This window comes from Polypterus senegalus, chromosome 12 (assembly GCF_016835505.1).
Source record: "Polypterus senegalus isolate Bchr_013 chromosome 12, ASM1683550v1, whole genome shotgun sequence".
Classification (NCBI taxonomy): Eukaryota; Metazoa; Chordata; class Cladistia; order Polypteriformes; family Polypteridae; genus Polypterus; species Polypterus senegalus.
The window spans coordinates 48713223-48729590 of NC_053165.1; the positions used below are offsets into that span (position 1 = coordinate 48713223).

The following is a 16368-nucleotide window of genomic DNA, read 5'->3' on the forward strand; positions in this document are numbered from 1 at the left end:
TGTACATTAAAGGACCGTCAACAACAAATCAGCTCAATTATGCAGTTCCATGAATAAGAGGTAAAGTACAACTTGCGGTTAATGATAGAAATAGAAATCTACGTTGTGCACCTAATACAATATTTGGTTCAACTATGTAAAAACGTACTCACGTTATCGTATTTACATACTGTGAGACATGCCCGGACACCATCAGACAGACGCCGCATCTTTACGGAAAGCTCTTTTATTTTTTCTTTTATCTTTTACTCTATGTTTATTTTTTTGAACTGAGCATACAGTGCTAAGCTTAGCTGCACAATTTCCAGAGCAGTAGGGTAACTTGTAAAAGTAACATGTGTTACATAGTCCGATTACTTTATAAATTAACAGGTAACCTAATACAGTGCAATACTTATTTTACTGAAAAAAAAATACACTGTACACACGTTATTATTATCCCAGCAGCACTGAGTCCAAGGCAGCCTTTTGAATGGCTCAAACACACCACCATGTGAAAAAGTGTGTGCTCTGTGCATTCCAGTAACAGAAACATATTAACAAAGTGTCCAGTTAGTTTGCATCCAGCTATTTTCTATAGATATGTTGAAACTGTGTGATCAGGTAACGCAGCGGCCAATATTTATAGCGCAATTTAATTGGTGGCTCAGGTCAAGGATCTAAAAGGGGGATAAGTGTTATTTAGTTCACAGAACATGAAGGAATACATTTATGAAACACAAGAAAATGACCACAGGTGTCCTGCTTGTTTTCCAATTCATAGTGGCTGATCATAACAACAACAACATTTATTTATATAACACATTGTCATACAAACAGTAGCTCAAAGTGCTTTACATAATAAAGAATAGAAAAATAAAAGACACAATAAGAAAACAAAATAAATCAACATTAATTAACATCGAATAAGAGTAAGGTTCAATGGCCAGGGGGGACAGAAAAAACAAAAAAACTCCAGACGGCTGGAGAAAAAATAATGTTTGATTTTTATTTATTTTTTTGCACAGTTTAGTGATTGGAGTGTTTTGCTGAAGGAGAACCGCAGAAGCATACTTGTGCATGTATTTGTGCTTTAACTGGGATACTCACTTTATCCCGGTTTTGTGTGTTAATATCAACAAACTGATTATCTCTACTCCAAACATTACTCTTGTTAAGCCTGTGGCACTTTATTGTGAAAGTGTCCACAAAAGGCACTTTATCCTCCAAAGGTTGGATTTTATGGATAGACAAGTTTATCCTAGAAATACTTAAATTATTAACTTTAGTTTACATGTACACCCAGCAATATTTACCATTGAAATCCTTAATAAAGGCTGGCTACCTTTGTGAATGACAAAATGCTAAACCTCTGAAATACTTACAATAACAATGTGAGACCCTCCTCATTCTCAGCTTTCCCACAGCAAGGGCTGAACCTTTGAATACCCAGACAAAGGCCAGAAGCCTAATAGTAACCCTAACCCTAATCCTAACCTGAACGAACATAACACTATATTATGATCTGGGTTAGACTGCTAGTTTTAAGTAAACAAGTCAGTTTCTGTGAAATAATACCCAAACTTTAATTTAATCTAAACTATTTGCAGAGGATACAGGCACTTGCCCACATGTCAGATAAAATAATGGACGAACAATTTGATTCAGAATCACATTATACATTGTATCAGGTGACTAACTTGCTTTTTTATGCTACAGTCTTTGTCTTCTTAAGCCAGACATGATGCATATTCTCTCATCACTAATAACAACGTCATGCTCTCCATGCCAGTTATGTTTCTTAAAATGTTTTTCAAATCGTTTTTCTTTATAGAATGCATTGGTGGCTGATAACAATAGTTACATCAGCCAAATTATAATTTCCAATGGTCTTGTTACTTGTCAGTGAAGTTGCTTTTAGCTAAATATGATAACATGTTGATGGGAAGGTCGCAAGCACCTATTTCATATCTTCTTATAAGCATACACACACTGGTTAGTGTATCTGAGCTTTAATCTTATACAACCTAATAGTAATAACACTTTTTAAAATAGTATCTGCTTTTACATTTGCATATTTCCAAGTATTCTTTGTCTTTTGCTAAACACATTGTCATCGTTGTGCTGACCAAACCTTCAGTTCAAAAGGCAGCTGCCTGTCAAGCTCTGGTTTAAATACACACTGACAAAATAATGTTAGCTTTCCCAGTTTATTCACTTAAAGGATGCATCTTATGTGAATAATCCTAAAATAACCCTAATAGCCACACAAGTTAAATATTACGAGTCTTGTCAAACTGTAAAAGCACTTTTTTTTTTCACCGGAGTACACCAGCCTACTGTACTTTTATGGTATTCTTAGTGGTGCTCTTATTGCTGTGCCTGAGCCTTTAAAATTCCTATGTTGATTTCTCCCAGGGCTCCCCTGTAATCCCAGGTATTTTTACAAGCAAACAGGCCAATTAAATATCCAGGTTTCCCTGCAGGAGCCTCAATAAGATAGTTGGTAGTTGTACCTGATAACTACCAACTATTGTCATTGGGATGGAAATCACCTTTCATTAACTTTATATCTTTGGCAGCACAGGTTAACATTGTCCCCAAATCCAGAATGTCACCAAAATCGGCATAACTGACTGTAGCAGCCTTTGCATAGACTAAAATGCAGTTTTACTCTTTATCCAGAGGTATAGTTGTGTGGTAAGCACTACATTAAGAAAGGCAAGACATGATTAAGACAGACTGCGCATCCCATTTTAACTCATGTCACTGCCTGCCTGAACACACGCATTAAATTATTCTTTGAGAAAAAGTCTGCAAATGCAAGTCTCTTGTATGCAATTAAACCTGCCCTTAAGATTGGCTAATTAAAAATGAATCAGACAATTAATCAGTGGTGCTGCTACATCTCTCTAGCAAAGTATTTCATTTCACTGGCACCAGATTGATGCCCATGCTTGGAAACAGAGATTTCTTTTGCAGTCTCTTTCAAAGTAGCACCCCATCAGAGGCTGTAACGTACCTTGTTTTAGTATCACTTCATTAAAACGCACTTAGGGTTTTCGGAATCTTTATGTTTTTTTTCACATTGTAATGTTACATAAAGGAAAATGGAGTAAATTAATGATGCAATAATTTTGTTTCTTGTTTTCTGTGTTCCTCCAACAACACATCTATTTAATTGAATAAGGATGGACATAAGTTGGAGCTAACTGACTCCAAAATGTGGGTTAACTGTAGTTAAATGCTGCAAAGAATAGTATGGATAGAAATGATGATAATCACGGAAAATGCAAAGCCTTAAAATTGGGACTGTTTACTTTATATCAAGATCTAAATTGAAAGTAACAATTATAGGAAGCATATGGATTAAGGACCTATTGGGTATTTATTTTATAATGCATGCATGCAAACATTCCAAACACTTTGAACGTGAGGTTTGAGTTAACTCGTATCTCATTGAGTCTGTCAAAATGCAACATACGAGAGAACTCTTACCTCAGTACACAGCCCCGGTTTGGAGCTTTCCTGCTGCATTTCCATTACCTACTATAGTGCTGCCATCAAGTGGCTTTGCATAGATTTATTTATGATGACAACAGCTTGTAGAAAATAGTAGTTATGTGTTCACAAAAAAACAGATAAATCTGCTGATGTTTTGAAATGACAAGACTTGTTGCAAGATGAATATTTTGATGATAATGACAGTGACGTCAGTTGGATGATTTGGAGCCTCCAGGCTCTTGTACTGATGCAGATTGCTGCCCCAGAGACGTTTTCTCATCATAAGGTCTCACAACTGTCAGGACAGCACTACATGGACATTCTGCTACCCAGTGAGTGCAAACAATCACCAACTAATAAATATGTTATGTGCAACAAGCGTGGACAGTGCAAAGAAACGTGCAGCACATGCACTTGTAAGCCTGCTGTATGTGAGGTGCCATGCTTCAAGGACTCTCATGCAGATGGAGACTTTTAGTCATGTTGTTGGGAAACATAAAGTAATTAACAGTTTCTTGACAATTTTAAACTTTTTTTTGCTTTTGATACATTTCATTAAATTTTGTACAATTTTTGATTGAGTTGATTATTTATCATGTATTCATATATCTATATGACATGCTTCCTGGTAATAAATGGTCCGGCAGAGAAACTCACTTCATTCAGTTCACGGTTGCAGGGGGACAGGAGGGTCTGGAATACAAGGCAGGAAACAATCCTGGACAGGATGTAGGGCACAACTTTTTCATGGAAAACCTGGTCCTGCCAGAATCACAGAACATGACCTGAACCCAGTTCACTACCTCTGATGGGATTTAACTGGAATGAGCACAACTCGTTATATTGCTGAACATCTTAACACTTCTGATATGGGTTAGCATGTTAGTGTCAGTAAACAACAAGGCTGTTTCAGTGGGATAATACCCAAACTTTAGAGACAATGAATATGTGGGCAAATGAGTGATGAGAATGGAAGTACAGGGGATGAGAAAGTAAGGGAGGATGAGGGAGAGATTGGTTGGATAAAGTAAATGAAGATTTGAAAGAGAAGGGTCTGAATGGGAAAGAAGGTGCAGGACCGAGATGTGTGGAGAAGGTTGATCAAGCACATCGACCCCACATAGAAGTGGGAGAGGATGAAGAAGAAGAAGAAGATACAGACTTCTAAACACTCATTCGTTATTAAATTAAAGTTAATTTGGTGTTGATGAGATAATCTGGCAAAGGAGAAGAGAAAAACAAAACAAAAAAAAAATCCAGTGGAGATCTTGAAGAAAGTGAATGTGAGATGCCTGTAATATTGAGGAAAAGGACAAATTAAATGGCCAGTTCCCTAGGCAGTCTACAAAGAATGATCGTGAAGGGTGGGGTCTATAATTGTTTTAGAATTACATTGTGATCTTATGCTTTTGTCTCTGACTGCTGATGCCGTTTTCCTGCCATCACCTGCCTAGTTTCTTTACAAGGCTATTTATTTGTACACGTAACTGTTTAAGAAGAAGAAGAATTGAGCATAAATGAAGCCCACTCAGAATAAGAAATTTAACAGAGGAAGCAAGCACTCCATTTCATAAAGCATAGTTGGTTAGCTAAAAGCTAATATATTCCAATATATTATAAATCTTACCTTTTCCAATGTTTAGCCCTGAAAGGGGGGTTTGATAAGGCAGAGGATAATTTGACATTTTTCCCTCCCTGTTGGTTGTTGAACTTGTGAGTGAGTGAGAATGTCATTGTACTGTGCCCACTGTACATAATAATATGCATGAAGCTGGACTTGATTGGCCACAGCTCACAGCCTAAAGCGAGATGCAGGCACTTCTAGTCTCTGGGCCAGATTGTTCAAGTTCACCTGAGGGTTTTTTTTTATCAAACTATTTCTAGAATAAGAAACTAGCTGTTGCTGTTACTGGGTCAATTATATAAATGTGTGGCACTTTCATGTAAGTTATCCTTTTATGAGGAAATCACCATAATGTTTAGTGGACTATAGTAAATTAGTTTGTTACTTCTTTAATTTCTTTCCATTTTATTGTTTTATTAATATTAAATTTACTTTTTATAATATATATATATATATATATATATATATAAATAAAACGTACACATCTTTACATATAATACGCTACTGTGGACGTTCGTTTGTCTGTTCATGATTTTAAATCACCTGTAGCTCACAAACCGTTTGACGTATAGACCTGAAATTTGGTACACATATACTAAGTGACGTCTACTATCTCATTTATCTTATTTTTATTTTATTTTATTGTAGAATCAACTCTCGGCAGCGGCCAGCAGGGCAGCGGTGTGGCACATGCATACGGGCGCCGTTCTCATTCCTACCACCTTCGCTGTCACTTCCCCTACCTCTTCATTACTTAAATCACTTTTGAGGCAGATTGAAGACTTAAGTTCCAGCTTAAGTTAAAAAATAAAGAAAACATACTAAGTAACTGCAACATAAACACTGACTTAATCAGTTTTAACGTGAAAAGATGTCGATAACAGAAGAGAAGCAGCTGGCCGCTAGGGTGGAGAAAAAAAGAGCTGCTCAGGATGCAACAAGTGCATCAACCTCTGAGAAAACGAATGCTAAATGTACAGAGGAAGAGGATGAAAACTAGGAATGCTCAAGTCAAGTGTATTCAGTTACTGGTGTATATATATATATATATAATATTTATGATAATTTATACAGGGCATAATGCTGTATTGCTGCTAACCTTGTTGTTTACTTTGTGTATTAATACACCAACATATTGCAAAAAAAGGAACAAGCTTCCCACAGAAATTTAACTTACTATTAATATGTTTCAAACAGCTCTGTGTTATTTCCTTAAATATTTTTTTCCAACTTTTATATGCTATAATTTCTCATCTAGAAAATGATTGGTTCTTGTAATATGTGAAATTATCTTTATACAAGGTGCTGCGTGCCTGTTTTTGGTTGGTAGTTCCATTGGCCCTGCAGTGTTCTAGGTTTACTCTTCGGTGTGTGCATTTGCATCTTGAACTTTGCACTTTAGTGATTGGACTTGAAGAGTACAGCTCCCTATTTATGGTATAAATATGACTGACTTTTCTTTTATTTTTTTAATCACACTTCCAGTTTGAGCCTTTTTCAGTCAAGGCCATGCAGCACAAGCCAGTATAGAAGTACAAAAAGTCTAGTACCATTTACTCACTTAAAAAAAGCCGCAAGAAAAAATGTCTCAGATGTATTGGGTCCATGACAGTATTACAGTGATCAGTATGCAACTGATCAGCATCTTGATTTTCAGCTACCACTGTGGAGGACTGCCTGACTGTACTCAATTTGAGAAAGTCGCCACATGCCTTACATGTTGTATTCAAAAGTTTAAAGTGTGCCACTGTGATCTATGAGGTTTATCCCATAGTACATGATTTTACTCAAAGCTAAGGCCATGAATTGACACAGCTGAAAATATCTAAACTGTGCAAACCAGCTGACGGGGGGAAAAACATTACAACCTGGAAGGGAGATGGGAAGAGACAAGTGGAGACAACTCAGGCAGGCTATGTGCTTCCTGTTTTGGTGATGATGAATATATGGCCAGGCACCACTGTCTGCTATTTAGAGCACTCCTGTGAATGAATCCCATGTTTGTCAAATGCATGTTCATATTTTGGAACCTGAAAAAGTATAAAGCTCGGATAACTGCACTGAGCATTAGAGTTCACCTACAGATGGATGGAAGCCATCACTCCTTCCTGTAGCTAAGAAACAAGACTTCCACACTGTCTTGCGAAGCAGGCCTGAGTCGATTGCAGGAAATCTACGACTTCATACTTTTGCCAGTATCTCTCTTTCAAATATTGCATAATTGTGAGTGTCCAGAAGATATTAAAAGAAGTGTATTCTTTCTTTAGTATTATTTTTTTCTTTTTTCATCTTAGAATTACCGGAATTACGGAATTTTGTCATATTTTATTTTATAGTATAAATATAAATATACAGGCTTTTTAGTAAAAGCTGCAGTCTCTAAGGAACACCTTTCCGGGGAGCTTTAACCCCCTTCTGGATTAACATGTGCTCCTTGAAGCCAGCCGTATGATGCCCCTGTTTCTAAATGCATAGACCTGATGCAGGTGCAGTAAGTAGCAAATCAATTTTTTAATTCTTTGCCGGCCTCACACAGTCCACCAAACACCTGCCCGCACAGCAGTTAATTCTGCTTCTTTACAGCTCCGGTGTCTTGTGTTCGCCTGGTTTGTGGACTGCATGATCTTTCCATGTTATTGTAACTTGTTCTTTTTTTCACTCTAAAGCTGTGCAATTTTAAATTGAAGGACTGTGGTGTTTCACCCAATAAGGGCAATAGGACAGTACACCACCAGTTTTTACCAGCAAAAAGTAAGAGTAATAATTATTCTTGAAAGTGAATACTTATTTTTTTATCAAATAAATATATTTTGACTGTTTAAAATGCTGTTTATAATATGTTTGCCTTAAATTATGTTATTTTTGAAAATATTTTCTAAATGTAGAAATTAAAAGTTGTGCTGGGCTATCCATCTGTATCCCTGGGCATCTGGCCTCAGTGCACCATGGATTTTATGCATGTTTTATTAGCCAATGAGCAGCACAGAAAATCTTACCTTTGTTTAATCGAGTGGGTGTAACTACAAAAAGTGGACATGTCACAAAATCTCAACATAATTTTGAGAAGATGCTTGCTCAAAGTTAAAAACTAATCAGTATGGACCAGATAAATCAGATATTCCCATAAAGCAGGAATCACATGACTTTAGCAAAGTTTATATGTGAAAAGGGCAAACAAAGAAAGATTTACAATTAATAAATGTCGGACCAAAGGACTAACAGTTCAGCTGTATTGCAGTGTAGGTAAGCTTACCTGTTCTTTTAACCACATGTTTCCTTGTTACAAAAAGATTGGCTATATGGGATCACAGGAGATGGATCATAATTAAAAATGTCAGGAAAAAAAGGAGTCCTCAGCAGAAAATCAAAAAGAGATACAACAAAGCCAAAACTCTAACCAGAAATCAAAGTCATAAAAGGATTGCTGAAGTTTTTAGTACCAAAAATCAACAAAGAAACAGGCCCAACATTCTTTAGAAAAATGTTAATCTTGAATGAAGCAGGCTCTGTCTTGATGGTTTATAAAGCATAAAGTCATCAATGCAACTTCCAGGACCACACCCCTAGCAACCAGGAGTGCATCTTGACGACAGGAGAAACAAAGTGGCAGCGCTCATAAACAAAACGAAAATGGAGCTGAGGTTAAACAAACGTATTACAATAATAAAATACCTAATCTCTCAGTTAAATATTGACAAAATACATTTCCATAAATAATCTATAATGATAATTTTTAAAGGTACATCAAATGTGCCACATATGAGAACTGTTCTGTCTAAAAGACATTGAGGGGAATTTTTTTTTTGTAAAGGACCAGGAGAAGGCGATAAACCAGAGACACACAAGGATCAAACTTTGGGATGCATCACCCTGACAACTATCAACACTGGTGCCAGAATATGGTGATGTCCACAAAGAAAACAAAATAGCGTCGCAGAATAATGGTAAAATTAAATAACTTTCTTGACAAGACATTGATCACAATACAAATGTCAAAAATGAATCTAGCGGGTGTTAAAACAAAATAAATGATATTTAAATTAACCCAAACTTTACAAGGAGGTACTAAAATTTGAAATAAAGAAACTATTTACAACAAGGACATTCTGTCTACATTAGGACAAGACTGTTATTATGATGTCCTACACTGACACACTAGTTTATCTTCGAGCGGAAGAGACTGCATAGGGACCTAATCCAGGTATTTAAAATCCTGAAAGGCATTGATAAAGTAGATTCAGCAACATTCTTTTATCTTAAGTGTGAAGGGCATCTAAAACTGAAGCCAGGAAGCACTTCTTTATGTGAAATGGTTGTGGGACTCAGGAATAAACTACCCAGACATGGAGTTGAAGCAGAAACCCTGACAACCTTTAAGAAGAATCTGGATGAGATATTGGGATAGCTTAGCTATTAGCAAAGCAAACAGGCTTGATGCATTGAACGGTCCCCTCTTGCTTGTCAAATTCCTTATGTGTTGTTATGTATTAACCTGAGGTAGAGCTACCGAGAGCAACTTAAAGAGAGCACAGGGTCCTACAGGAGGATTCCTTGATCGGAATTCAGTTTAAAAGTAGTTAGCATCCAGCTGGACACAAGAATTAGAGCAGAGCAGCAGTGGTGTTTCACACACAACATCTAAGTATGCATGTGTTTCGAAAAGCAAGTGCTCCATTTGATTCTGGTCAGAAGTATGAGATGTTGTGGCTGTCTGTTGTTTGCAGAGTATGTATCAGTTTATGATATGATTCATCTACCTGATATAAGCAAATCCTAAAAATATTATTCTCCAAAGCTGATATATTTCAAAGTACCAGAGTAACATTTTTGTATGTAACTCTGAGTAGTAATAGGACAGCATCATTACCATATGGTATTGCGCACAATCTAAAAATTTTCAGTTATAATAATGAAAGTCATTGGCTACATGTTTCATTTCTGGTATAACTGATGTGAAAGACAAAACACAAAAACTTGCAAACTTGCATACTTCGATTCGTCTCTCTGTAACACAAAATGAGCACTTAATAGACTTTAGTAGACACTGATTGAGTGAACCAGGGGAACTTGTATAGCAGATCGACAGGAAATGACATTTGTAATGGAGGAAAAGGACCGGAGATGATGACACAGAGGAGAGGCGGAAGTGAGGTCATAGGAGATGGACCGGAAATGAAGTCATCCAGTGGCGTCGTGTCTTCGAAAGCCGAAAGTGGATTACGTGTTGTGGATGCGTGTAACTGCAGTCGAGTTCCAAAGGTACATTTAATCACCTTCCTTTCTCCTGGAGAATAAGAGAGAGAGTCATAAGCATTCCATGTCCATTCCTTCCGATCGTTATTTTCCTGCAGCGTCAGGCCCGTTGGCTGCCCCCTATTCGCATGTGTGTGACACTGATTACACCATTGCCCTTCCACTCCAGGAGTGGGACTCTGCTACTTGTGGTACAACGTGTCTTCATGAGCAGTGGGTGGTTGGGAAACTTTCACCTAATCTCAATGGCTGTATTTTGTCAGATGATGATGGTATCAGAGAGTATCACAAGACTCAGATACCAATCAAAACAAACCAAGCAGCAAACATCCTATTGTTTGATTGATTTATTTGTGACACAAACATTGTGTGACCTTTCATGCTGAGCTTCTAGTCATTGGCAAAATGAAGGACGGATACAATAAAATAGGTAAGATAATGTTAACATTAAAGAAATCTGCACACATGATGTATGGGGGACGGCTCCACGAAGATTTTCATGCCAAAAACACCACTAGCTATTAATGGTCACTGGTGCAAGAGAATCACCTAAAGTGGTTTGGCGGTCTAGTTTTTGCTCCTTCCCAAACACATCCTACTTTGAGATGACAGGGCAAACGTTAGACACACTTAATGGTATTGTATCTCTCTCCTCTATTTTGGGAGCATTTATTTATTCACCAGACGGAGCCACTACTTATAGGTAGGGTGGTCTGGGCCACTTGATTTTGTGTGTTGGCACAGTATTATCCACCAACACAAGTGTATTGAGAGTGAGTGAGTTTTAATTGTCAGATTGATAAAAATGGAAGCAAATAATCTCATCAAGTCTGCTTATTAAAGTAAAACAAGAAGAGAAGTTTAAAGCCTGATATAACTAATGTGACAGCCATAAACATGTTTCTGAATTTCACAGAGAAGTAAAACCGTATTAGTAATCTCTAAGACAGCCAGCAGAGATGAGGTAGCCAGCTAATGAAATGACAGTTTCCATTACAGTGCAATTTAGCTTTTAATTAAGGAATAGGTTGGAACTGCTAGTCTTTCAGGAACTGATTTTGAAACTATTGTTCAAGCACCACTGCTAACTAAAAATGTAGTAAATGAGTCTGGAAATTGGAAAAAAAAAATCTGATGGGACATCCATTATCCATCCATGTCCTTTGTTTTAAACAAGAAGTTCTTGCTACTGCCAGAAATGAGACTTAATATGGGCTTCATTGACAAGAGGCGTCATTCTGCCAACCCTCTCTTGCAGCCCAGAATGCATTCAGATAATCCATCATGGTGCAATTATGGGTCTGTTTGTCTTTAGTGAGGACCGAGGCATACAGTATGTCAATATACCAATCTACACTATTGAAAAATAAAAGTGATTCTTCAGAGTGTGGCCACAGGGGAACCATTTTTGGTTCTCAAAAGACCCATCCACATAAAGGTTCCAGAACTAACCTTTCTTTATTTGGATTTGTACCAGGCTCCATATAGTAAATAACCATGAATAATCACTGACAGATTTTTGAAATGCCAATGGCTCTTGCTGCATGCATACAGTATCACAGGCTAGGTCCAGGTTTACTTCATCTCTTACTGTCCTGCTAGGTAGCCTACCATACATTAGAGATTTCAGGTCGTTTCTACATATTAAGTTTTTCAAAACATAAAGAACCAACTTGATACAGAAAGAACCCTTCCCATAATGAAATGGTTCTTTGTCAAGAAATAGTTCTACAAGGAACCAAACAACCCAATAAAAAAAACTATATGGTGCCATTAAAGAACCAGTATCTTTATGAGTGTAGAGGAAAAATAGTTCAAATGAAGTAGAGACAGACCCCTAACAAACACCTATCTTCTTCTTTTGGCTCTTTGCATTTAGGGGTCAGCAGAGTAGATCATTCGTCTCCATCTACCCTTAGTCTTTAACATCATTTTCTTCCACGCTGACTGCCTTCATGTCCTCCTTCACCACATCTATAAACCTCCTCATCAGCCTTCCTCTTTTTCTCTTGCCTGTCGGTTCCATCCTTAACATTTCTTTTACCCTCATCTCTCCTCTGCACATGTCCATACCATCTCAATCTAGCCACACTCACTTGGTCACCAAACTGTTGTCCCTGTAATGCACTCATTCCTAATGCTGTCTAACCTCATAACTTGAAGTGAAAACTGTAGCATCTTCAACTGTGCCACTTCCACCCGTACCTCCTGTCTTTTCAACAGTGTCACCGTCTCCACCGTCTCACTACCATTTTATAGGCCTTCCCTTTCACTCTTCCAGTTACTGTTCTAGCACAAATCACTCCTGTCACTCTACTACACCCAGTCCACCCTGCCTGCAGTCTCTTCTTCACCTCTCTACTGCACTCTCCGTTGCTTGGGACTGCTGAACCCAACTATTTAAATTCTACCTTCACAACCTTTGCTCTTTGCAGTTGCACCCTTCCACCACCTTCCCTCTCATTCACACACAAGCGCTCCATCTTAATCCTACTTACTCTCATTCCTCTTCTATAATGACCTCAAAAAACCAATTACAGCCATAGCTAAATAGCACAAATAGAACAAGGACATGGTCATAGAGTGCAGTACATCAGCAGCCCAATTTGCATTTTACTGAATATCTATATGTATTGCCAAATATACGCATGCTGTTTATTTGCGGACCTAAAATAAGAATAATGGCTGCAATTCAAGCCGTGTTTCCACTCAGTTCATAACTCTTATTTAAAATGCTGTTCTAGTTTAACATTTCGTTTCCAATTTGTTGAGCTTTTTTCACCTGAAGGTTGTGCAACAGAATGCACATATAAATAAAAATAGTTACATTTGTCACATATTCAGGCTGTTAAGCCACACAACTGAGAATTGTGGGTTGTCTGGCTTTAGTCACTGAATGGATGAGTGTGAGCACTCTGTCTCAGTGTAGATTTGGTGCAGCCGTCAGCTCACCTGAAAGAATGAGTGATGCTTTTTGTCTAGAGTCACACAGACATAATAATTCCACACAATAGCTACGCATCTGTAAGCGCTGAAAGCAAATTTCTGACATACGGTGTCAAGCCTGTGGAATCCTTTATCTTGTCACTGATGTTGCACATAATAGCAGCTTTAGAAACAAACTAGCAGTCAATGTGCACAAAATGAATGGATGCCCACAGCAGGGGGCGTGCAGCTGATTCCTAAGAGCAATTGAACACACACGTTCTTCAGGTTGCTTTTATTTCTAGAAGGACTTCAGTGGTGCGGAGGCAGTTTTGTAACAATAAGGAGGAGCTGGGGATGAGTTGCAATACCACAGGGAAAAAAGCAGATAAAAAAGGAAAAAGAGCTGCCTGTAATGTTGCAGAGAATTTTACTTTACAAACAGACGCATTCATATTTTAATTAGCCTTATGAACTATCTGAAGGTATCTAACCGTTTCCTAAATCTGAGTTTTTCAAATAAGATTTGTGGGGACTCAGCACTCATCAGGGCACAATACAGAAACCAGACATGGATAAGAAGGCATACTGTTACAGGGCACACTTGCACACTCTAGTAACAGGCCCATTTAGAGTCACTAATTAAAGCCTATGCCACATTAGATGACTTTTTCAGAGATTTTCAATCATAGCCTTCATTTATATAATCTTACGTAGCCGATCGTCTAATGTGACATACCCAACGTCTGAGACCAACTAGTCTGTAACCGGCTACGGCTGTGGTTCCCAAACTTGGTCCTGGGGTCCCACTGTGGCTGCAGGTTTTTTTTTCCAACAAGATTCACAATCGGGGATAATAATCGATAACAACTGATCTTATTTAATTAGCAGGTCTTTTCTACTCTTCTCTTATTCTGCATTCAGAAAAACACAACATTATGATTTTTACATTTATAGGACATTTAGAAATATTTCTGGTTTGTTTCTAAAGCTATTTGTTGTTTTCTTATTATTTTCCCCTTTTCCTGTGTAGTTTGCTCCCTTCATTTAACCCTAATAGTGACAATTAACAACCAGCATAGCAGACACCCAGGATGATGAAAGCAGCACGACTTCAAATTAGTAAATAATCAAATAAATAACCAGAACATCTGGAAAAGCAGAATGAAAATTAGGTTGAAAATACTGTTAATGACTTAAAAAATTACATATTCCCCATACAACTGCTTATTACATTGTAATAAAAATCTACCAACCTTAGTTTGTAATTTCTACATTGACCTCAAAACAGAAAATGGGAAATAATGTCTCACTTAATTAGGCTAAGTTTCCAATGCAAAATGGAAGTTGGTTGGAACAAAAACCTGCAGGACCGAGTTTGGGAACCCCTGAGCTTGGATAATATCAGCCAGGTTTGGTTATCTCTTTGGTCGGAGTAGCGGCCTCTTTGCATGCATGTGTCTGATGGTCTTGTGTTTTATGTGTTAAAATAGAATGGAAAAAGAATCAATGGCAGAGATAGCTGCAGAACTCACTACAGCTGTTAATCCTTCGTACAACACCAGCTTTGTCAGACACAGTAACTTCTTTTTCACCCCAAAAGACACCTTGTGACATTTACCTTTGTCTCATGACCTTATTCCTAAAGAAAATAAACCTCTAGGGTCACAAGTTGGTCTTAACAAAGCGAGGCACAGACACAGTTCTGGTGATCTACGCCAACTTTTTGCCCACCCCACACTGGGCAGCCTACAAAATTGTGTAAGCTAGAGCTGGCCAGTCTAATATGAAGATGAGTTCTTCACAATACAGTCTCCCTGCCTCTCGGTACACTTATTCCAGAGGCTTTAGCATCTTCATTCATCTCAACAAAAGTCGATCACCCCCTGTGATCTGTATCTATTCCACTTGTCCATGCTTTTTTCAACATTCCTATCTATTCAGGTGCACTTCTGCAAGTTAAAGCAATGCCCCCTTACTGAGTACGTAAACAGATATTAATATCAGCTCCCTTAACACCTTCTGCCCACTAAAATTGCATGGTACTTCTGTGTACTTCTCTGATGCAATTTGATAGACACAAAGCCATAATTCACACAATTGCAGCAGGATCAGGCTCATCAGGATCCTGAGCCATCAGGCGGAATGTTACAATTTTGCAAGGTCTCGGTGAGCTACCTCACAAAAAGAGGCTTGGAAACAACAAAAAGGAAAAAACTTTCTGAAGAACTCTCATTGATAAATTAGACTGACATGAAAGGAGCAGATGAAATAACTCTCTCAGCATGATTTCAAATGCCCAGGCAATATGTCTAAAGCTCTTTCTTTCATATTTTGACAAGGGCTTTTGCTTTGTATAGAATGATTTATTTCACAGTTTGCTGGTAAAAGCTGGTTAAAGAATACTCTGAGAACAAAGTTCGTTAATAACGAAGATAGCATAAAATGAGATATGGTGCAGGGGCAAATTCAAATTCAAGTCTGCTAGAGTGCTGTCATTATCTGACTTTCATACACAGAATAGCCCTTGAATGTTGATGATATTGTGTCCGCACCAAGTTGTTATTCGTGAGTGCTATTTCATGCATGCTGTAGTTATATTCATTTTTTAGAATGCAATAAGTATAATTTGATTAGCATATGTCACAAAAGAATAATGCAATATTTTTGGAAACTAAAATACAGAATATAAAGAGGGTAGAGTTGGTCAAAAGAAAGTCCACATAGCTGAATCATTGGAGTTAGAACCCTCTCCAGAAAGGAGTTGGAGCACAGATTGGAAGAAAGGACGTTGACAGAGAGAAACTACCAGCAAACAACTCAGAGATGCTTTTTCTCAGCTGCATTAGTCAGAGTACATGACCATCAGAAACTGCTCTCAAGATCCTGACTTGGATCATCTTACAGAGTTGGGGGAAACAAGTCAGATGGTGCTGCCACTGTGGCTAAGTGAGATGTGTGGTGGTGGTGGTCACAAAGGCGGATGAGTCTATGTGGAGCTGCATTTAAGGAGCTGCCAGTGGCCATGCATGACAGCCTTATCCTAGGATCGGCATAGGTAGGAGATAACATCCTTGCCCTCA

The 16368-nt window shown here is 37.9% G+C and overlaps 1 protein-coding gene across 2 annotated transcripts in view; it reads left to right on the plus strand.

Moving 5' to 3' along the window:
* The window catches only part of cpne9 (copine family member IX), a 672011-nt gene that overhangs the window by 554444 nt on the left and 101199 nt on the right, over positions 1-16368 (plus strand). The window lies entirely within an intron of this gene.